This window comes from Aethalodelphis obliquidens, unplaced genomic scaffold, assembly GCF_003676395.1.
Source record: "Aethalodelphis obliquidens isolate GAN/ISIS:26980383/991018 unplaced genomic scaffold, ASM367639v1 scaffold71, whole genome shotgun sequence".
Lineage (NCBI taxonomy): Eukaryota > Metazoa > Chordata > Mammalia > Artiodactyla > Delphinidae > Aethalodelphis > Aethalodelphis obliquidens.
This window is the reverse complement of record NW_020838015.1, coordinates 1,071,620-1,094,836: the sequence shown is the minus strand read 5'-3', so window position 1 is coordinate 1,094,836 and position 23,217 is coordinate 1,071,620. Positions and strand designations below refer to the sequence as shown.

General features: G+C 43.4%; 1 protein-coding gene across 1 annotated transcript in view; it reads right to left on the bottom strand.

Moving 5' to 3' along the window:
- Nucleotides 1–23,217, bottom strand: part of TSPAN7 (tetraspanin 7) — a 136,695-nt gene that overhangs the window by 47,029 nt on the left and 66,449 nt on the right. The window lies entirely within an intron of this gene.

Below are 23,217 nucleotides of genomic sequence, written 5' to 3'. Positions count from 1 at the left end.
TGTGAACTCCTTTGCTCCAGCTCCACCCGTCTCTCCCATCCGGTTTCGGACAGCTCCTGTTGAGGACTCCCATTTTACACACACCTATCCCTCCCAAACCTTCCACTCTAATCCACTGCCAACTCGGGGAAAGAGTAAAAACAAATGCCAAACAATTTACTAGTGAAATCCAGAGCCGCATCCCACTGGCCGCAAATCCTGCAACTTCTCCTTTGCTCAGCGAACATGCAATCCAAATGATATTATAGCAACAGCTCTGCGGTTCTGTATCTATATTTTTTGCCAGAAGACTTTCCCCAAAGTTTTAATACCCTTACAGGCCTCATTCGAAATGCACCATCTATGGCTAGTTTAAAGATCATAGTTTTAAGCCGCGTGAGCTGTTTGTAAATTTTGGAAACTAATCCCTTGTTGGTCACATCATTTGCAAATACTTTTTCCTATTCTGTGGGCTGTCATCTTGTTTTGTTTATGGTATCCTTTGCTGTGCAAAAGCTTTTGAGTTTAATTATGTCCCATTTGTTTATTTTTGGTTTTATTTCCATTGCTCTGGGAGGCGATCGTAAAAGATATCGCTGCGATTTATGTCAGGGAGTGTTCTGCCAACATGTGGTACATGTACACACTGGAATATTACTCAGCCATAAAAAAGAAGGAAATACTGCCATGTGCACCAGCATGGCTGGACCTAGAGATTGTCATACTGAGTGAAGTCAGACAGACAAAGAGAAATATCGTATGATATCGCTTATATGTGGAATCTAAAATAAATAATCAAATGAACTTATTTACAAAACAGAAACAGACTCACAGACTTAGACAAGGAACTTATGGTTACAGGGAGGGGGAAGGATGGCAGGAAGGGATAGTTAGGGAGTTTGGGACTGACATGTACACACTGCTACATTTAAAATAGATAACCAACAAGGACCTACTCCACAGCACAGGGAACTCTGCTCAATGTTATGTAACAACCTAAATGAGAAAAGAATTTGAAAAAGAATAGATACATGTATATGTATAACTGAATCACTTTACCGTACACCTGAGACTAATACAACATTGTTAATCAACTATACTCTGGTATAAAATAAAAAGTGAAAATAAAATAAAATAAAACAAAATTTTTTAAAAAGACCATAGTTTAAGTCTGTCTGACCAATAAAAGTCTGGAACTTGTCAGGCCAGCAACTCGCTGCCAGGTGACTGACACACAGTACTCTAACTTGAACAAAAATTGGGCAGACACCAGAAAATACAACCCTATGCTTACAAGTTCTTCATGTGTACAATGGTTCTACTCTACTATTTTGTAAGGTTGATGAGTGGTTGAAATAGATAATATGTCCAATGTACTCAGCAGCCATTCAGGCCTGATAAGCAGGAAATGTTAGACAAAAATCATGGTTATCCCATTGTTATTCTATTATTAATATTGATATTATTAAGCTCTTCCAAATATTTCCGCAGCCATGAACGCTACCGAGAACCTGTACTGCCTAGAATCCTTTTATGTTCTGAATTGCCTCTTGGAAGAGTCTTTCATTCTGTTAAGCATCTAGACAGTTATGAACCCAGAAGCCTGCTCTGGCTTTTAGGAAAAATAAACCATATGGTTTTGCAGCTGGAGAATACCCATCTCCTCACTTTCTGCACAGCCATTTCTGTGCAAAAGGCTTGTTTTCATTCATTTTCAAGTCTGTGCTAACAAGTTGTTCTAACCTGCACTCTCGGAAGAGGCATGAAGCCTGGCAGCTCCTTCACCTGCAGGTCTGCCTTGGGATTCGTCTGTGGGGACCCTGGTCAAGGGGGTGAGGCCCAGCCAGGCGGCAGGGGGCTTCTAGGGCAGCAGGACTGAAAGCTCCTGGGAACCAGCAAGGGCTCCAAGGTTGTCTCCTCCTCACCCCCAGCCACCTCAGGAGATTCCACACATCACAGGAGCAATGAGCTGCCTGACTGGGTTCAACCTGGGACTGTCAGAGGATGAATGCGGATGAGTGGGGTGAGTTCACTGCACAGTACTGAGGTCGTGACGTTTCCTAAACCCCCACTGGGTACCACATTAGAAGTCACCTACTGTGACTTCCCTGGCGGTCCAGTGGGTAAGACTCCATGCTCCCCAATGCAGGGGGCCGGGGTTCGAGCCCTGGTCGGGGAACTAGATCCCACATGCTACAACTAAAGATTCCGCGTGCCACAGCTAAGACACAAAGCGGCCAAATAAATAAATATATATTAAAAAAAAGTCACCTACTGTCAGCAGGGAAAGAGTGAGAGGCAGAAGGAAGCAGTGGCCACGAGAACAGGCTCAGGGGTAGCCTTCCCAGGTTAGAATAATCGTGTCTACACCACTTACCATCTGAGAGATCTTTCGCAAGTTACCCAAGTGGGTGGCAAGTTACCTGTGGGATCAGGGATGACAGTACCTCCTTGGCAGGGCTGATGGGAGGATTAAGTGAGTTAAGATGTGTAAAGCACTTGGCATGCTACCTGGGGCATCAGAAGCATTCGATCGACGTTAGCCATTATCTTCATCAACATCATCACCTACTGCAACTCCCACAATTTTACAGACGAGAATGAGGCCCAGAGAAGCAAAATATTTGTCCAAGATCACACAGCTAGTTGAGAGACAGAGCCAGGACTAGAATGCAAGTCATTCATTCATCCATAGACACCTTCAAAGTGACCCCTTTAATAGCCTCTAAACAATTTCCTTTACAGGGGGTGGGGAGGCGTAAAGGAGTTTCTGGAGAACATGGGTAGATTTATCAGGACTGTTTCTAGTGATAATAATTAATTTACTCTGAAACTCAAAAATCATTAAGAAATTGCAAAAGACATAATTTAAAAGGCCACTTGTCAAATTACTGAAAAACCAAGCTACGGCATACCGTATGAAGATTTCTTTCGATGTTAGTGTGACTTTTCCCCATTCCCAATCACTGTCGAGCAGTCACAGAAGGTTGCAAAAAGAGATCATACATCACAGAACACCACCAGAACAACAGTGCTGCTGTTTCTTAAACTCAAGGTCAGAAGCATTAGCACTTCTCAGCAAAATGATCCCCCAAACAGGTGACTCAGAATAATTTTGACCTATACATCACCCTACTGAATCAAAATCTCTCTCCTGCGCATAGCTTACTGAGGTCAGCACACTCACTGGAGCCATCCATCCTACACTGAGAGCAAAACTCATACCACTGGAGCGAGAGAAGCACAGAGCATTCCTGGGGTGCTGTGAACTCTGGCGAGTTACCTCACTGGTCTCTTACAGCAAAGATACCAGCCTTTCTGCCCTTACTTCTAATCTTTCATTCATGACCACAAAAGCAAAGCTGGTTTAAATTCCCAATTTTCCCTCCTTAACCTACGCTTTGTCCCCTTGTCTTTCCTCTCACACACGGCTTCCATCCTGACAATTTTCTTTCCTTAGTAAAACCGGGAAAACTCTAGTTTAGTATGGGCTAAATCTCAACCCCACATTTTAGTATGAAGTCCTTTCTCCTGAGTCTTAGCAATCAACCACATTGCTGAAAATGCCCCCCCCGTGATCTTTTTTGCATGTTCTTTTGTAATTGTTTGAGCAAACAGCCTCAACTCTATACCTTTGCTCGTACATTCTCTCCAACCTGAAAAGCACTCCTTCCCACCTATCAATATTCTACCCATCCTTTGAAGCCCAACTTGGGTCATGTATTCTCCTAGGATTTAAATCCCCTACACTTAAATCTGACTTTTTGGGCTTCCCTGGTGGCGCAGTGGTTTAGAGTCCGGCTGCCGATGCAGGGGACACGGGTTCGTGCCCCGGTCCGGGAAGATCCCACATGCCGCAGAGCGGCTGGGCCCGTGAGCCATGGCCGCTGGGCCCGCGCGTCCAGAGCCTGTGCTCCGCAACGGGAGAGGCCACAACAGTGAGAGGCCCGCGTACCAAAAAAAAAAAAAAAAATCTGACCTTTCAAAAAATACCCAACCAACTGCAGCTCCCTACAAACCATCATGCCATTTTGTGTCTTTGCTCATTTTCTGTCTAGACATCCCCTGGACATTTTAAAGACCCTGTGGTAAGGACCACATCGTACAACTTTCCCCGACCTGCACTCTACCCTTTTCTAGAAGAGGTTCTCTTCCCCTTCTGTACTGCTCTTTAGCATCACTCACATAGCATTGCCATGTACCAGGAACTCTTATTTGTGTGTGTGTGTGTGTGTGTGTGTGTGTGTGTGTGTGTGCGCGCACGCACGCGTGTGTGTGTGTGTGTGTGTGTGTGTATCAGCCTGGTTAATCCTGATAACAATTCCACCTCCCATGAGGTAGATACTCTTACTACTACTCGTGTTACAGATGAGGAAGTGGAAGCACAGCGAGGTTAAATACGCTTCCCAAGATCGCCTGATCAGTAAGTGGCAGAGTCAAGATTTGAGCCCAAGCAGCATCATTCCAGTTTAAGCTTTCATGGCTTCCCTCCAGCTGCCTACTCTTGTATCTGTTTCCATTACATGATTACATTACAACTTAATCATTTACAGGTACACTTTCTCAGTAGAGGAAGGCTTCCTTAGCTTAGAGGTGGTATCTTATTGAACCTTTTATACTCTCAATGTTTGCTGCACTGAAGCCAACACCCTAGATCACAAAGACCACTCTGGTTGCACTTACAGTGTGATGATCCTTCTTTCTTCATCTGTTTTGTGTTTTAGGTCTTAGCTCTCCAAATAGATGATAGCTAGAAAATACAGACAACCTCCCACCACAGTACTCAGCACAGAGATGAGCAAAGCTTGATTGTCCTGTAAATATTCAGAGAGACTGGGTGGCTTTTCCCCTCCATGATGGGATTGTCCACTTGCTCTTACTCAACATCATTCTTTAATCGGTTGCCATGAATCCTAAGTCTAGTCTTGGGCTGTCCTTGCCACAGCTGCCCAATTTAATGGTCCTATACAACCTTGAGATGTGTTCCCTTTAATCCCCAGGCATCACTGCAGACACAGTTGAAGACAAGTTACAAATTCACTCTTGCAAAACAAATGCACACACCAGAGCACGCCAGAGAGAGAACAAAAGAAACTGCTAATGGCTTTCAGGAAACAAAATAGGACAAATCTCTACCGTAATAGGAGGAGGACTCTTCATACCCAGTGGAAATCAGTATCTTATACTTTGTAATGAAAATTAAGGGGCAGTAGCCCATGAGGGGCAGCTCACGGAGATGGACCTCACAAATCCCAAGATAAAATGGTAAGAGGACTTTCCCAAAGTCTACAGGAGAGGATCCAGGGGAAAGGCATTTCTTCTTTGCTTTTCCATTCCCTTTTTAACCTCTCCTTTCACATCCTATCTCTGCCATTTGGGGTCTATAAAATGGAGATAATATCTGCCCCATGGGGAAATGCTCTGAAACAAAATGGAAAAGTCCACCAAGGAGATGGCATCACAGAGAGAGCTCTGCTGTTGGGTTGAGCTGGCCAGAGGGCTGCTGCCTCCTTCAGAGAGGGTTTTTGGACTCCTTTCCTCATAGTTAACTCTGTCAATGTCACCCTGAAGGTAAAAATAAGCCAGAGCCTGGATAAAGCAAGTTAACAATGAAGTACAGGCCTTCACAAGGGCACTTGCCTCACTAGGTTCTTCCAATTTTCTTTGTTCTTCAACTCCAAACAAACGTCTGGAAGGAACAAACCTTCACCTGAGAAAGTTCGAAGCCTGTCTTCAGAACTGCAGGCAGAGAAAGTGCTCACAGACGGGGGCTGTGCTCTGAGTAGCAACTGTGCTGCTTGTGCACTAGTCTCCAGGGCCGGGAACTGACACACAAATCCTGGAACATGAAGACTGAGCATGGCCTTTGCCTTGCATCTGACCAGACATAAAGCCCAGCTCCTGTGACTCCCTCATGTGTGGCCTTGGGCAAAGCCCCCTTTCTCTCATGTGTCAAATGGGGATCACAGACTTCCCTCATGGAGGGATAGTGAGGTTTATGTGAAATACAGCTCACATGCTTAGGACCCTGCCTAAAACCTAGAAAGTGCTCAAGAAATGTATTGCTCGCTGTTGTGACTTAACCTCCAAAGCAGAGTCAGCCTCGACTCCTGGGCAAATGTCTCCTATTTGAGAAGCATGAGGTGGGATCTTGCTCTAGTCTTTCCTTCCCATATAAATGTCAGAGTCCCTGAAATGTCACTTTAAAACGCGTATTTCATAGTTAAATTTTGGCATTAAGAGAGAAAAAAACTACCCTTAACAGGCAATAAAATAGCAATTCATCTCAAAGTGTAAGTGATTTGATCAAGTCGGCCTTGGCAAGGGGGTGGGGAGAACTCGTTCAGGAGACACTCCCTGAAAGAGTCTCTCTCTTATGGCACGGCAAAAATTCCAGGGCTTCTCCTTGAACAGTAAATGCTGTGGACAAAAAGCTTTGGGGTAAGCTGGGCCTGGGGTCAATTCCGGCTTTATCAGATCAGGACTGTTGTATCCCTGAGCACCACCCCACTGGGCCTGCTTCCATCTCTAAAAAAAAGACAGTGATAAGAAGCAATCTAGGGAATTGCCCATTTGTTCCCATATTGTGCTGTTATGCTACTTATGAGTTTTCAAAGGGAGCAGGGAGGAAGCCAGGGGGAGCAGAAACGCATTGAATGTGGAGCCCAGCGCAGAGCAGGGGCTCAAGAAATGATAGTTTTCCTTCCCCTACAAGGAAAGCTCTCTAGACATCCAATCCTCATAAACGGAGTTTCAATTACCTTCAGACTTTCGAAATGCAAAGAAAATCCAATTTTGATACTAGCATATTTTATTTTAGTTTGTTATTATTTACTGCTGAATAGAATTCCATTGTATGGACATACCACAATTTGTTCATCCATTCATCTGTTAATGGAAATTTTGGTTTTCTCCAGCTTTTGAAGATGCTGGCATATTTTAAACCTACTTCTGTTTTTCGTGGCTTCCTCCCCATCCCCTTTCAAGACTCATGAAGGTGTGTAACAGCAAAAAATGGAACAGATCTGTTGTAGAATAAAAGCTGTCCATTTTTGCTTGTGTATATATTTTCAAAAAGCCTATCCCATTACGGCTGAAGTTCCTAAAAGAATCGCTCTGACAAATACAGTCACAATCAGAAAATCAATGACTGTCATGTAAAATTACTTCATAGTGATTCCTGTGAAGGGAAATATTCTCATCCCTCAAGAACAAGAATCACTGTGCACAGAAGAAGGAAAGGTGGAGCCTGAACTTGAAACTGCCAAAGCAGACCCCACGGATGAAGACAGTGGGTACTTCCTTACTGAAACCAAAGAAGAAGCAATAGAACCATCCCCTGAGAACTGCACCCTAAGAGCGGGTAATACTCACATCTGACAGCTATAAGCCAATACACAGCAGAATGTGACATGCCACAAGAGGGACAACCAAGTGCCATGTGGGTACAGAGAACAGGAAATCATTTCACGACACTTAACATTCAGACTAGGGCCCTGCCAAATGTAATAGATTCTGATGGCTGGGGATGGGCAGGAGAGAACATTCCGGGCAGGAGGGACTAGACAATCAGTGTAAAGAGGCCACCCCCCACCCGCCATGGCATGTGAGTGCTGGGCTCACAGGTATCTCTTCTCTGCCACTCAGACGGGCAACCTCGGATAAATTACTTAATTTCCATAAGACCCAGTTTTCTTTTTCCTCAAACGGGGATGATGATAGCCACCTGGAAGGATTGTTAAGCGGCTCAGATAAGATGATGTAAACTAAATCACTTAGGCCCATGCCTAACAATCAATGCCCAATCAACTGCGGCTGCCACTGTTCTCATTTCATTCTCCTTCTAAAGACTAAATAAATACATCTTAGAGGATACTTTCTAGGCATGGCTCGGAGGAGCTTGCTAGAACAATTCCTTACCCAGGCTGTGGGTCAGAGGCCAAGGGTACTGTACAGACAGCTAAATGCATTCTCCACACCCACTAGTCAGGCCCACCTATTACAGCATGAAAAACAAAGGCACCTGGGCATATACCCTGAGCAAACCATAATTCAAAAGAGTCATGTACCACAATGTTCATTGCAGCTCTATTTACAATAGCCCGGAGACGGAAACAACCTAAGTGTCCATCATCAGATGAATGGATAAAGAAGATGTGGCACATATATACAATGGAATATTACTCAGCCATAAAAAGAAACGAAATTGAGCTATTTGTAATGAGGTGGATGGACCTAGAGTCTGTCATACAGAGTGAAGTCAGAAAGAGAAAGACAAATACCGTATGCTACTACATATATATGGAATTTAAGAAAAAAAAAATATCATGAAGAACCTAGGGGTAAGACAGGAATAAAGACACAGACCTACTAAAGAATGGACTTGAGGATATGGGGAGGGGGAAGGGTAAGCTGTGACAAACCGAGAGAGAGGCATAGACATATATACACTACCAAACGTAAGGTAGATAGCTAGTGGGAAGCAGCCGCATAGCACAGGGAGATCAGCTCGGTGCTTTGTGACCGCCTGGAGGGGTGGGATAGGGAGGGTGGGAGGGAGGGAGGGAGACGCAAGAGGGAAGAGATATGGGAACATATGTATATGTGTAACTGATTCACTTTGTTATAAAGCAGAAACTAACACACCATTGTAAAGCAATTATACTCCAATAAAGATGTTTAAAAAAAAATAAGTCACCAAAGCCTGCTCTTTCCCGAGAAAAGGTCCCTGCCTGCTGTCCGCTTTACCCTCCTCCTGGATTCAAGGGAGAAGCGCCAATTAACCAAAGTGCTTACAGTGTCGTGCTGGGGCTCAGTGAGTTTTCTTATTAACTGAGAATTAATAGAAAAGCGATTTGTTTTAACTCATAAAAAAAAATCTTAAGTCCATGAGTATATCCTTTGCCTCAGAGAGTGCAGTGTGGCCATAATTTAATCTGTCTTTGATGATTTAAGACCTAGCAGTGCCCCAGGTCCATATACTTAAGGATGGTTCCGCACAACGGAGGCTTTGCAGGGCAGAAGCTGGGCCAATTGGAAAAGCGTGTTGATGGGAGTGGGACACAATTTGAGACTAGCCTCCAAGTCAAGGGCTTCAGACTTGACCACCATCAATCTACGTAAGAAATAAGATTTATACTGAAGCCTCGTATACACAATTTAAATGAGGGTTTCTTGAAGCAATACTTACCTTCACTCCGAGCATGCATTCTAGTGTTTTCTACCCTACTGAAAAACCTTTTTATAGGTAGCCCTCAGATTGTACCCTAGAGGGCCTCCTGCCCTGTGTTTTTGGAGAAAGTACCACATAGAGTTAAGGCGATAAGTCAATACGATTTCAATTTAAAAAACAGAAGATCAGAGGCTGCAGCATTTTGCCAGAATTGGGGAGTTAGGTGGGAGGGAGGTCCATCTCCCGAAGGTGCAGTTCCAGGGAGCTGGCCTTCCTTCACAAAGTTATTAGCTAGGGCCCCATGCCATGTCCTACCAAGTCGGGTCACATAGTGGGGAATCCTTAATACTTTCCTTCAACAGGCCAACAGAGAGTGAGGGGGTTTCCTGAGGGGCTCCAGGTCTGATGTAACAGCCAGCTGGCCCACCTGGGGCTGGGGCAACCCATTACCTCTTGAGGGGCCTGCAGCGTACCCTAATCTTGACATGTACTCTGCCTCTCAATAAGCCCCAAATCATAGCAATGTGAAAACTTTTTTTTTTTCATCACGCAACTGTCACAAATATCTGTGGGAACCCCAAGCACACCAGAGGCGCTTCTCCACAAAGAAGCTTCTATCAACGAAGAGCCTACTGTGCCGCCGTCCATGGAAAATCAACTCCTTGCAACTAGAGCAAACCATTGGCAGCCATCCATGCTGGCAAACTGCCGTGTGCACACGGAGAGATTTCCTGTCAGCAGGGGCTTGCTCTCCTGCGGGGAAAGATGGCTGTGTTTCAAGAGTCAACCGGGAAGGAAAAACTGAGTTCAGCCTCCCCAACCGTAACTAAGCAGTGCGGGAAGGAAAACAAGCTCTACTGAACTGGGCCACCCTAGGGACCCGGTAGGGAACCAAAGCAATGACCGCCATGACACTTCTAAGTCTAGGACCAAGGACGCAAGGTTACATATCTCTTAGATACAGACATGGCCTTGGGCATGTAAAACGGAAGCCAACTGGCGAGGTCTTAGAGGAAGCAAATATGTGCCGTAGTGTACAAGGTTAAAGCAACATCAGAAGAACAGTTTTCATGGGAACTCGTGGGTCATTGGAATTGAAAACTGCACTTTTGATATTTTTTTTTAGTTGAAGTATAATAGACTTATAAGCACTTTTGGAATTTGACAGGAAGGAATTCTGCCCGTTAAAATACCCAAAGGCCAATTTGCCAGATACCAAAAGCAGCAGTAAGCTGAGATCCTAACCAGGACACAGGAACTTCCAGTGTGGCCAGCTAAGGAGAAACCTCTCAGAAAGTCAGGAGGCAACAATGAACCTGAATTATAAAGGGGTAATTTCTTACAGCCACATGCTTTGTGACAGCTTGGCAATTTGCCCTGTGATGTTTCTTCAATAAGACAGTAGTCTCACGAGAGAAGGCACGGGGGGAAAAATCCCCTGCCTGGCCCTCATCCTGTTAGTCACAAGGAGCACAGGCCTAGGGTTCCCCAGCCTGGCCCATCCCAGCAGGTGCCTCAGCGCCGTATTTACTGTTGGTGTCATCTTTCACTTCTGCTCGACACAATGGCCTTGGGGCTAGAGTTCCAACTTTTCCATGATGCTTGGTGGCCTCACTGATCCTGAGCCTTAAGACATTTGATTGTGAACGGCGACAACTCTTTGGAACAGAGTGTAATCTGCAATTTTAAACATTTCTCTACGAGGAAAGAGTGAATAATAGTTATCCACTCAAAGTCAGAGTAATGGTTATGAAACGATTTGAGCAAGAGGAAAAGAAAATAATAAAAGACAAGGGCTTCTGTCTTACGGCTAAGTGGTTTGACTTATTCAAGAGTGGAGACGGCAGATATTCTTAGCTATTCTAATCATCAACAGCAAGAGGCGTTTTTGCACTATTTGGCTCAAATGTGGTCTGAGGCTGGAATACAACCCATGTAAGTTTTGCAAAAGAACCTCCCTAATTAGCAAGTAGATATAAATTAGTGGGGCTGCCAGTAAGGAATTTTAAAAGTTTTGTCTGGAAATGAGTAATTGAATCCTTTGCCAGAAATAGGAAGCTTGCTGTGAACTTTGTGGGGTACTAGTCACCATCTAAGGCCTGCACGGCCCTCGTCTGGAGTTTGCAGTGGGGTAGCCACACAGACCCACAGCCCCACTCACCTGGAAGGGATCACACAGGTAGTGTTAACAGTGTTTTGGAAAATAGGTTAGAGTCTCACTCTACAATTTACTGCTGTGGGACTTTGGGCAAGTTACTTACTCTCTCCCTCAGTTTCCTTATCTGTTAAATGAAGACAATATTACTACCTAAAAAGGCAATACAACGCAAGGTTCTACTAAGGACTAAATGAGGTAACACAGTGTGGAGTATATAATAAGTGTTCAACAAACATTAAGTATCAGCATCACTTTTTTCGATTTTTCCAAAGCTTGCTTTATTTTTCTTCTTTCTGGCAAGGACATTTCTAAAAGTGAAATATCATTAATCCTCCTCAACAAAGGATGGGAAATAGTGTCTATTTCATAAGTGATTTAACCAGAGACCTACACCATCTTCCTCAGGAGACGGAAATAGTTCAGAAGCGAGATCCTTTTATGACATTGCCTCTGCCCCCAAAAGTTTTGCCAAAATGTAACAGAAGAGACATTCCATAACAGTTTTCTTCCTTCAAAGGCATCTCAGCCTCTGCTAGAAAACCCCACCCAAGGTAAAGTACAAAATTCAAACTAGGTCTTGGGGCACGTTTCCTTTAAAATTAATTTAAGTGATTTCATGGACTCGACTAATTAGCTCTTTTCTATTCCAACCTTCAGAGTTCAGGGTAAAGATTTTGTCATTTATTTTTGCGGTGGAAGTCATAAATCATAGAAGTACCCCAAATAGACGTCTGTGGAAGGCTGCTATCAAACAAGGAGAATCTGAGAGGGCAGTAAGAAAGTCTGCATGGAATCTAGTCAGCAGATAGCGAAGTTCCAGGACCAGGCAGGGTTCACTGCCTGGAAGTTCACGGTGGAGTCAGAACCAGGGCTACAGCCCTGCCTGTTGGGCCACATCCTGCTTCTCTTGTGGCCTTTGTCCTAGATAAGTGTCCTCGCATTTGTTCACGGCGGAAGGGCTAACTTCCCAGACCCCTCCTGACCATGGCTTCTTATCAGCCTGTGCACACAGGCAGCCGAGGTTTAGCGGTATCAGGCAGCTGAGGTTCAAGTGCTAGTTCTTAAAGCTCTGGGTCTCAATTTTGTCATGTCCCTGGCCTATTTCACAAGGCACCAAGAGCCTGGAAAGAAATTTTACGAGGACCCTCTGGGTGCGGCCAAGAGCTGTGTCAATATATGTGAGTCCTCTCACGAAGGGAAGGGGGCAAGAAGGAAAAAAGTCTGGATGCTGAGAATAAAGTCCCTAAGTAGACGGAGGAATCAGGAATGCTGCTACCATGGCGACTCTCTCCTGCCCACTTCTATAACACAGCCGATCTGAGAGAGAGATGGGATAGAGCCAGGGCCTAGATCAGATTCACTGGATGGAAACTTGCCGGGTAAAACACAGACTAGGAGAGTCACAGCCCAAACGTCGGAACAAGGCGAACACCAAGTCCCAGAAACACTGGTTCTGTTTTAAATCATCTTTAAAATGATATGGACAAACCTTTTACCAGATCCTACAATTATTCACGTATGGACACGAGTTGTGGAATGACAGAGGAGTGCTGAATGGTGTTTATTTTATAAAGGCTTACACAGGTCTCGCTGAGCTTTTAGGTGCTAAGAGTGTGTGCCAATTTGCCTTTTCCTCGCTCCCAAATCTTCGGATACCCCAGTAGCCTTTGCTATCAGCTACTCAATTCAAGGACCTTTCTGCCAGTTACTTCTTTGCATGAAGAACATCTGCATACATATTTAATATGCAAATCAATTTTAATTAAAAGTGAGAATGACTGCTTCTAAACATTTTGATTTGCATACTTTCAAGTATTAACCACCATGAACTAGGATAATAGTTCTCTCTGACATCAATCTTTTCCTAATATGAATGAACTAGTTCTGACATAGGCATCTAGAAGTCATCTCAAATAAAACAAAATTTGAGGGCAGGAGTTAGGTAACAAAATTTTAAAGAAAAGTAAATTAGCAAAGTGGTGGATATCATCTAAAAACCCAGTATAAAAGATCATTAAAATGATAAGCATTTTAAAAACAAAACAGCAATACAATCTATAGGTATTACAAATATTAGGCTTTCTGTGGTCTACTTTATGCAAATTGAGAAAGGATCTGGAAATGTAAAAGGAAATTAAAAACTAAGAAACCAAATGGCACTAACCCATAAATAAGAAATGCTCAATTAGCTATATGACCCAATAATTAGTTCACACTGACATGAACAAAATATCAAAACTTCAAATCCCATAACAAATGGATAAAAAGAGAAAAATTTTTTTAAAAGTCAGAGAAAGTACTTTCTGCGTGAATGCATATGTTGAAGAAATTTCTCATGATGAAATTGACCAGCTAGATTTACCTGCAGAAGTAGCTATATCTCTACCTCAGCCAACACTGTAAATTCTATACTAACCAGTTAACAAAAAAAAGTTTTCTGATGTAACAATTATTTTGCTGAAAAAAATTAGAAGTACGTTTAAAATTTAAATTTATTACCATCTATAAGTAGTGCTGGTCAACTTTGTAACTATCATTTGCACACACAGCTTCTATTATTGCACTACTGCCCTTAAGGCCAAATTCAGGCATTACCTAACTGCGTAGTAAGGCCTACAAAGTATGTACTCAATAACGATCTGATGGTTGAATGAATGAGGATGACTGGCTTCTTAGAAAAACTAAAGTAAATCTTCTCCTCGACAAACAGTTTAAACTGAGTTGGCTTTAGCATCAGGAAAGCATTAAGGATCTATTTTTAAAATTTAAGGTTTATCACCTGCAAGTACAAGTGGACTTATTCTGCTTTGCTCCCCAAAGCAAAACCAAGACCAAAAGGATAAATGTTTCAGGAAGGCATATTTAGGGCTTCCCTGGTGGTGCAGTGGTTGAGAGTCCGCCTGCCAATGCAGGGGACGCGGGTTTGTGCCCCGGTCCGGGAAGATCCCACATGCCGCAGAGCGGCTGGGCCCGTGAGCCATGGCTGCTGAGCCTGCGCGTCCGGAGCCTGTGCTCTGCAACGGGAGAGGCCACAACAGTGAGAGGCCCGCGTACCGCAAAAAAAAAAAAAAAAAAAAAAAAAAAAGGCATATTTTAAAAAAGTCTTTGCAAAACTCTAATTCGAAAAGATACACGCACCCCTATGTTCATAGCAGCACTATTTACAATAGCCAAGACATGGAAACAACCTAAATGTCCATCAACAGAGGAATGGATATAGAAGATGTGATACATATATACAATGGAATATTACTCAGCCATAAAGAAGAATGAAATGATGCCATTTGCAACAACATGGATGGACCTACAGATTATTATACTAAGTCAGAAAGAGAAAGACAAATACCATATGATATCACTTATATGTAGAATCTAAAATACGACACAAATGAACATATCTATGAAACAGAAACAGACTCACAGATACAGAGAACAGACTTGTGGTTGCCAAGGAGATGGGGGAGGAAGGATTGGGAGTTTGGGATTAGCAGATGCAAGCTATTATATATAGGATGGATAAACAACAAGGTCCTACTGTATAGCACAGGGAACTATATACAATATCCTATGATAATCCATAATGGAAAAGAATATGAAAAAGAATATATAGGACTTCCCTGGTGGCACAGTGGTTAAGAATCCGCCTGCCAATGCAGGGGACGTGGGTTCGAGCCCTGGTCTGGGAAGATCCCACATGCCGTGGAGCAACTAAGCCCGGGCACCACAACTACTGAGCCTGCACTCTAGAGCCTATGAGCCACAACTACTGAGCCCATGGCCACAACTACTGAGCCCACGTGCCATAACTACTGGAAGCCCGCATGCCTAGAGCCCATGCTCTGCAACAAGAGAAGCCACCGCAATGAGAAGCCTGCGCACCGCAACAAAGAGTAGCCCCTGCTCGCCACCGCAGCTAGAGAAAGCCTGCGCACAACGAAAACCCAACGCAGCCCAATAAATAAATAAATAAAATTAATTTTAAAAAGTTAAAAAATTAAAAAAAGAATATATATGTGTATAACTGAATCACTTTGCCACGCAGCAGAAATGAACACAACACTGTAAATCAACTATATACTTCAATAAAATTAAAAAAAAAGAAAATGTTTTTGTACATAAACCATATGTACATAAAGCACATCGCCTTAGACTGTTTGGTGGGGTTGTATGTGCCCGATCTCTGGAGGCTGGATGTTCTTTGATCCAGGAAACAGCGGAAGAGACTTCTGCAGTTAAAAGAAAATCTAGACCCAGTGACCTCTAGTCTTCTTTCCCTATGAGGCTGCATATCCCCCTAAGGTTTGCCCTCCTACAGATTATCTTTCTTCCTCTTTATCAGTTAATGATCTGGTTTATATTCTTGAATAGTAGAGCAAATTGTTTTCTTATTACTAGTGATAACAATAATGAAATCATCACTCAATATTCAAGTTTTTAAAGTGTTCCCTCTCTGATAAGAACCATCTTGTAGATATTCACGTGTCACACTTGGTAGAGATACCTTCCTGACAGTGTAATGCTGACAAATGACAGGCAATGAATATTATGGCATTAAGTCATGAAATCAAACTAGACTTCAACCTTTTCCAAGATTAGTTACATGCCAGAAGGCCAACCATTTCAAACCTTCCTTCTGGCTGCCAGCGGGCAAATGGAAGTGAACTCTTCAAACTACAGTAGCTCAACAGAATTAGTAGCTGAAATTAACTTTGGCTCTGCTCGTTAACACAATTTCCTTTGCCCCCATCTCAAACTTAATATTTTAATGATTCTACTCTTTAGATTATCTTATAACAGGGTTGCTCAGAAATAAAATGATCTAAAAAGGGTTAATAGCCACTGATTTGGGAGCAGTTGGGTGCAAAAGGAAAGTTTTACACAAACCGACCAAAGAAATACTAACCTGGAATCCTACAACTCTGTGCAGTGGAATTTTACCAATTAGCATCATCATTGCTACAGGTACAAAATGAAGATCAATTGTCTGGGGTGACTTCACAATGCCAGACTGTTGAAACCTTAACGGCATTAGCACAATTAGAAGGCAAGCAGTTTACTCCAATTAAGGCAGGTGTAATCTTAGAACCAATTTACTAGAGAATCTTCTCTAAATGATGTGTCTTCTCTACAGTCCTAAGACCTACGGATATCATTGCTTAAGGTATAGCAAAGATTTACCAGAGCTGAATAAACCTGTGGAAGCTTAACGCTTGTTGAAAGCGTTGTCCTGGAGAAGTAATGTCACAACACCATTGAAAGCTGAGAGCTTAGGTAAGGACATTCAACTTCACACTAAGGTATAGTAGAGCACACAGCCAAGAAGTAACTGTTCTTTCTTCAATCCACACCTCCCAAGTTAGGGGAGCAATAGAGGAGATATCTTGAAACTATAACAATTTCTCCATTTCAAACTTGGGATTCTGGAGAAGCTTCGATACAAAGAGTGAGACAATGCTTATTCAAACGGTCTCTATGCAAATAGGTGGGGAACTGAAATTCCCAAAAGGACTGATAAAGACACATCCCTGCTGATCCTCACCAGTTCTCCTTTAAGTTGTCCCCAAACTTCCTGCCATAAAATGCACTGAGACCACCACCATTAGGAGGCCAGAATAAAAAATAAACTCATAAATAATGTTTAAAGATTCCGATGGAAGATAGTTACTTTCAAGGTTGGTAGATTAAAAAATAAGACAATTTAAAGCAGTTCATGTTCAAAAAGTTCTTACACCTATGAATAATGAAGAATTCCAGCAAACTGGTCACTTATTGTCTAATTTAAATGGAAAAAAATCTTAAAATTCAGAAGCAAAAAAAAAAGGGGGGGATCTACCCATCTTACTTTGCCCCAAAGAAACGTGTAAATGGGCCGCAGCACAGGCTAAAAGGCTAGTATTAAAGATGTATCCAGTTCTCGGTTCTCCTGCTCTTGCACTGTGCAGATGTGGACAGGAGCAGTGCTCACTTGTCACAGATGGGGCATTTCTGCACGACTGTGGTGCTGTACCGTAGGGGTCTTCTCCAGATGACTCGGGAATGAAAAGAGATCATCTGCATCTATCCTAGACAACACCAAAAAGAAAGCTGTAAAAGTAGAAGAAAAAATAAAGGGGATGAATGAATCAATTAAGGAAGAAATGCTGGCCCCCTAAATGGTCTAAAGGTATATGATAAACATAAGATAATCATTAAATCAGAATAGTGGAGCTATGCACAAAAACTTCCCTACAGATATTGGGCCACCATTTGTAGACATGTTTGGATTTTAAATCATGTTCTATTAAGGATATTGCTATATCCAGAAACGGTCTTTACGTGGGCATACCACTGTGGCATAATTCTCATCACTGGGCCCAACTTTGAGTCTAAATGCGAGCAAATCCAGTCCCACTGTGGGAAATGGAAACATAAACTCAAAAAATTAAAAGATCCAAACCCATTTATTATAATATTTGTTAGGGGAGGCCTGTGTATTTACCACCCTTTAAACCCAAGGCTTATTGATTTTCAAAAATCATTAATATAAAGACAGCTGTAGACCAGAGAGGTATATCTGTTACCTATTTTCTCGTAGAAACAAGTACACGTTTGGCAATAAATTAAAATCATAAACGTAACAAGGCATGGCAACACTTCTTAAACTACATGAAGGACGACCATTTTCTAAATTGACTTGGACACTTTGGATTGTAACTAAGCATAAAATAACTAAATTAAAATGATGTTTTGTTCTTTTCTCCTTTGTAACATTCCAAAGTTTGAAAATGCCGCATTCTCCTTCTCAAGCACCACCACAAGAATCCTAAACCTACCACAGTACAATATTGTAAAAGCTGGAAGCCAGACTCATTTGGCCATAACTATATGATTAGGCCAATTCTTGAGTCCCTCTGCCCCCGCTTCCTGTGCAAAAAAAAAAAAGCCCATGCCATTTATTTTTTGTTTATAGTTCCCTGTGCTATCCAACAGGTCTCTGTTGTTTATTTTATATGTAATAGTGTGTATATGTTAATCCCAAACTCCTAATTTATTCCCCGCCAATGCCATTTAGATGAGAATGACCTGGTTTCCAGCTATAAAGGCACTCTATCATTGTAGAACAACAAATACTAAATTGAGCGAGACCAAAGGATGAAACAAGTCTGGGGAAAAAATGATCATGAGAAGGGCCAGATTTCTGAAAGTCCTACCTGCACATGTAGTGCTAGCTTCAGGGCATTGCAGGCCCTCAGGTCAGAGCGGCATTAAGCTGCAACAAGCTCTAACGCTCTTAGATATTTTCATGCTGAGTATCACACCTCCCATCCAGTTTCCTAAGAGGAGTGACTGTAGCCTTGAGTCTTTTTTTTTTTGCGGTACGCGGGCCTCTCACTGCTGTGGCCTCTCCCGTTGCGGAGCACAGGCTCCGGACGCGCAGGCTCAGCGGCCGTGGCTCACGGGCCCAGCCGCTCCGCGGCATGTGGGATCTTCCCGGACCGGGGCACGAACCCGCGTCCCCTGCATCGGCAGGCGGACTCTCAACCACTGCGCCACCAGGGAAGCCCAGCCTTGAGTCTTTAATCATGTATACGCGCCCACATGAACTGGGTCTTGCATCACAGTCAGGCTGAATTATTTCTGCTTAGCTTTGCCAATCCCCAGGCTCTCTCAGAAACAGCAGTGGTTCTCCACAAGGTCTCCCCCAGGCCTATTCAAAAAGCAACAAGGTACTGAAGGATAATCAAGTGAACAGTGTGATGATTATGGATGCAATTTAGACCCTGCAAATGTATCGCCCCAAATTTAATCAAAATGATGCAGCTAACAGCAACAAAATGTGAGAATTGTGGCGAAAAGTTCTCCACACCACATCACACCAAGCCTCTTAACGCTGTCAGGTCTGTGCTATCCAGCATAGGAACCACCAGCCACAGTGGCCATTGAATCGTAGCTAGTGCAAACTGAGATGTGTCACAAGTGTAAGCTACACACTGAATTTCAAAGACTTAGCCTGCAAAATAAGAATGGAAAATATTTCATGCATTTTACCTCTTTCTTTTTACTTTTCACTGTGGGCACCAGAAAATTTTAACTTACATGTGAGGCTCACGCTATATTCCTTTTTTTTTTTTTTTGACTTCTTTAAAATTGTAGTTGATTTACAATGTTGTGTTAGTTTCAGGTATACAGCACAGTGATTCAGATATATCTGTATCTATCTATCTATCTATATCTTTTCCAGATCCTTTTCCCTTATAGGTTATCAGAAAATATTGAGTATAGTTCCATGGGCTATACAGTAGGCCCTTGTTGGTTATCTATTTTCACGTTATATTTCTATTGAACAAAACTGTTGTAAACTTTAATAAGACAAGAATATTGAAGGAGAAAAAGCATTTGAAATACACGGGATAGTTCTTGTCTATATTTGTGCTACTTAGCCCGAGCCAAAGATTATCTAATTCCTAAAACGTAATGGCCATTAAAAATAGCTATAAACATGCAAAACATCAGAGGTTCTCATTTTTATTAGGCAACATGCAACAGGTGCTCTGGATCTCTCTCTTTATGACTATTATAACGCCCCTCTCCCTGCTGCAAGCCCCGCCTCCCAAGAAAGCCCCTTAGGCAGGTGGTCTAGGGGCAAGCGATGGGGTGCAGCATTTAGGAGAAGAAACCACCCTGGGTCCAAGTCAAGCTAGGTCAGAGTTATCAATCTCAGCAGAGGATGGTGGCAGGAGACAAGAGGACTGACTCCCTATTCTGAGCTATAAAAGCCCCAACCAGAGGAGCCGGGGACACGGTTTCAGTGTCTCCCCAGAGCTGTGATCATTGTTCGCAACCCCTCAGAGCACTAAAATGACAGTCCTCGCCTGGATTCTGATAAATCCTGCACCAGGCACCGGTGCTTGGCGGCAGAGGCATTTTCCTTAAGTGGGCAGAGAACAAGTCGGTTATAATTTTTGAGCTTCTGCAACTGTGTGCCAAGTTTCTGTAATATATCTGTGTTCAAGTAAATTTGTAAACAAGTTGGCCTCCGGGCAAGATTTAAAACCTCATGGTAGGAATCCACGTTGTCAACGCTGGGCCAATCCAAGGCTCCATCAATGATTCCTAAAATAAATGGGCAGTAATTTCTCAATACCGATCTCAGTTTTTAGACATACCCCTGTGTCGGTTTTAGAAAACGAACCTAAATATACCCTTGTGAAGGAGTCACTTTCGATGATGATGCCATCAAATACAGAAACAAAACAAAAAACAAATATTCATTACATGTGAGATGAGAATCAAGTCAATAAATGGATAAATGTAAGTGCTTAGAAGAGCCCAGCTTTCCAAATTCACCAAGGAATGGTCAAGAGAGCAGAGGTGTTAAAAACGATGAGAACAGTTAGCTGACAGCTGAATATAAAACAAGCAGCTTTGACATTCAGCTCTAATACTGACTTGAGATAAAGCAAAGAGGAATAAGACCGATTATGAAACGTTGCACGCAGAGATTTTTCCTGTGCAACTTAAGATTCGTGACGTCCATCTTTGGAAGCCTCCACAGACAGGCACTATGTACCCGGCCACACCACATACAGGTAAGGGCTGTTCCCTTGTTCAGTAAAAGAGGACTGCAGATTAGAAACAAACAAACAAAACAGAATTTCCACTGCAAGTGCCCCCAGGATGAAAAGGCCATGTTTGGTGCGATCCCTCTGAAGCCATGCTCAGAGTCACAAACGGGTCCTCATAGATGTGATCAGAATCACTCCAGGAGTCATTTGCATACCTGGCTTGGGACCCACAGGTCACTCTTGAGAGTCCATTTACCAATACAGGCCCCCTTGCCCCATGGTGGGCACTGAGGCAGGGCATGGGAAGAGTCCTTGGGATTAATGCCAACAGACCCCTCTTTCTGGACACAGCCCAGGAGGGGGCAACAGGGTCTAGACCCCTGCATCTGAGAAGCCTCCCCTAATCAGTAGGGAAGTTAACCTTTAGCCAAGGGGAGGTCAGAGGAAGCCACTCTTGGAGTCAAGCAAGTTTGTTTCCCGGATTCCAGTGCGGAGGGCTCTGAGCAGGTTCTGTCAAAGAGCTATGAAGTCCTACTGCGGCCACCACAGGACTTAGCGGGGCCCGGGTAGAGGACACTGCCCTCTAGAGGAGCCATGCATTATTCCTGATTCAGGGTCTGTATTCCTCTGTGCTCTCTGATAATTGGAGAGTCATCCATGCCATCCACCAGGGGCAAAAGTTACTCAGCTTGATATTCTCCTAATGACAAAGGAAGAATACTTTTTTTCCCCAGGAGACCTGCAGTTGGAGTCACTGAAGCACTGGTAGGGGTTTGAGATGTCTGTACAGGCTTTACATGATAATCTGGCCCTGACATTCCTCGATGAGGCTCTGATGATCTTGGCTGGGTTCACTCACATGCAAGGGGTTAGCTGGCTGTCAGCTGACCTACGTGTCCCTATCCCCACGTCGTAAGTTCATCATTCACAAGATTGTCTTCAACTGTATGACCTCATTGTGATTTTAACAATCTGAAAAATGTTTATATTCACATTTATAGTTGGGGAAACTAAGGCCAAGAGGGTAAGTGGGTCATACTTTTCCTGAGAGGGCTATTGCCCACCCCCAATCCATCAGAGGTCTGCTGGAACTAATGCTTCTACCAGCCACATACCATACGTGCTTTACCTACAGGTCATCCTTGCTCACCCCTAGATGTACACCCTTCCAGTCACAGCCTCTTCAATCCCTCTCCTTATCCATTTCCCCAAAGTGTGGCAGATTACAAAACTGGCTCCAATTTTTAATCCCTCCTTACATCCATACCCCTTGCCATATGCTTTTATGACTTATTCTGAGCTTAGCTATGTGACTTGCTTGGACCAATAGGATGTTAGCAAATATGACCCAAGCAGAGACTTGGAAAGCACCTGAGCAATGGTGCTTGCTTGCGTTCTTAGCCACTGTTATCACTATGATAAGGCTATGCCCAGGCTAATCTACTGGTCCCAGGAGGAAGATGAGAGATACACGGAACAGAGCCAAGTTACCCCAGTCTAGATCAGCTGACAGCTAGCTAACCCCCAGACATAAACCCAACCAAGATCATGACAGCCACCGAGGTGATTCCCATCTGAGTCTAGAAACATGTGCAATAAATACGTACCGTTGTATGCCCCCTGAGGTTTTGTGGTTGATTGTTAAGCAGCATTAATATGGCAGAGATAACTGAAACACACTGCAAACTCCCTCCAAAGTCTTCCCATTGAAACTCAGTTCCTTTGTTGAGGAATAAGCTCCTCTCCTTGGAATGTCCCTTTCAACTCCTGGCCCTCTGCAGAACCCAGCTCTCCTCTGAGGATACCATGTCTTCTGTGGCCTTTTCTCCTATGCCCAACACACTCAGGGCCACGAAGCATGCTAGAATTTTTCTTATGACCCAATGCCACTTCCAGGTCATTGTCCTTCCACTCAAACAGCTATCCCTTCTCCCCTGATGCTCAGACCATCTGGCTATAGCATATACCACACTCTACTTCTTCCTACTAAAGTACCAATCCATTTATGTTTTTAAAGATTGACAGGTGGCTGATAGTTTTATCCTCTACTCCATGTTCTATCATCCATGGTGACCTCTTGTCTTTAGCATCCCAGTCCTGAGGTATTCCCCAATGGCAATGGTCTTCACCTCCATTCCACTGCTGCCATCTACTCCCGGGGCCACAACCCAAAATTTGTCAGCACCTAACACTCTACCTCCAGAATAGTAAATTAAAATCCCACTCTGTGGAGAATTCCCTGGCAGTCCAGTGGTTAGGACTCGGCGCCTTCACTGCCAGGGCCCGGTTCAATCCCCGGTTGGGGAACTACGATCTTGCAAGCCGCATGGCTCCGCCAAAAAATATATATATATCCCGCTCTG